This window comes from Aphanomyces invadans (assembly GCF_000520115.1).
Source record: "Aphanomyces invadans strain NJM9701 unplaced genomic scaffold supercont1.394, whole genome shotgun sequence".
Taxonomy (NCBI): Eukaryota; Oomycota; class Saprolegniomycetes; order Saprolegniales; family Verrucalvaceae; genus Aphanomyces; species Aphanomyces invadans.
In genome coordinates, this window is record NW_008580539.1 from 1 (window position 1) to 488 (window position 488).

Below are 488 nucleotides of genomic sequence, written 5' to 3' on the forward strand. Positions count from 1 at the left end.
CGCAGAGTCTTCGCGCAGGCGAAGCAGCAGGGAGTTGTCGAAGATAACATGAATGTGTCGGACCGCAATGGAGCGGGTCGTTGCTGAAGAGCTGCATGAGGCGCGCTGCATGGACGAGCTGGCACAAGAGCTCGAACGAATTGCCCTGAGTGACAACGAAACGATGCATGAGTTGATGGCTGAGATTGGATTTGACCCAATTAAATTTGAAGATGACGATTAAGTACATACCGATGCGTGCTGTGGGTATTGTGTGAGAAGTTGGTGGGCTCGTTAGGAGGGTTCCTGAGGTAAACCCCCCTCCGGAATCGAATGGTACTCTCATATTTGCCATATCTCGTCGTTTGATTGGTTCTGCGACACGTTTTTTCTGTGATTTCATTGGTCAATTGCATCTTTACACCTTTGAAAATGAATGTGTGGAATAAATTTCTGAAGGTGCTTTGTTTTTATTCAAGGCGCCGTACATCCAATTTCTGATCTACGCA